This window comes from Papaver somniferum, unplaced genomic scaffold (assembly GCF_003573695.1).
Source record: "Papaver somniferum cultivar HN1 unplaced genomic scaffold, ASM357369v1 unplaced-scaffold_130, whole genome shotgun sequence".
Classification (NCBI taxonomy): domain Eukaryota; kingdom Viridiplantae; phylum Streptophyta; class Magnoliopsida; order Ranunculales; family Papaveraceae; genus Papaver; species Papaver somniferum.
In genome coordinates this window covers 94261-94808 of record NW_020622159.1, presented here as the reverse complement: position 1 = coordinate 94808, position 548 = coordinate 94261, and positions in this window count along the sequence as shown.

Below are 548 nucleotides of genomic sequence, written 5' to 3'. Positions count from 1 at the left end.
TTAATACTTGAGCTGATTCGATTGTTATGTATTGAAAATGTGGGTTTTCCTTAACCTGTAAAAGGATTCAATTTTAGTTTATTGGTTCTTCAAAACATGCGCAAAGCTGCAAATAGTTGGTCCCAAATAGTTCATGGCGTAGCTAGAAAAATACCCTTTTTACTAGAAACGGATGGTTTATGAGGAAGTCGAATTTAAATTAGTGAATTACTTACTGTATAAATTTCAGTGTTTTGAATTTGTGGGGAAGGTTTTTCAATAGAATCTCAGCTGAAAATGAGTTTGTTCTAAATATACTTGGTGTATCTAAGTTGCCATCGGTGTTGTTGGGTATAGTCGTAGTTTCCGTAAGTTATAGCTAGTTGAATTCACTGGAAATTGCATGGTTGGAGGAGGTAGAGCTAATCTGGAGTAGTATACATATTCTCACCATAAAATGGCTCGAAGCCTCGATGTAAGTTTGTAAGTTGTGTTAGTACGTATGAATAACGAAATATTGGAAATAGGGAACGTTAAGCACCAGTGGTCTAGTGGTGCACTTATTTCTT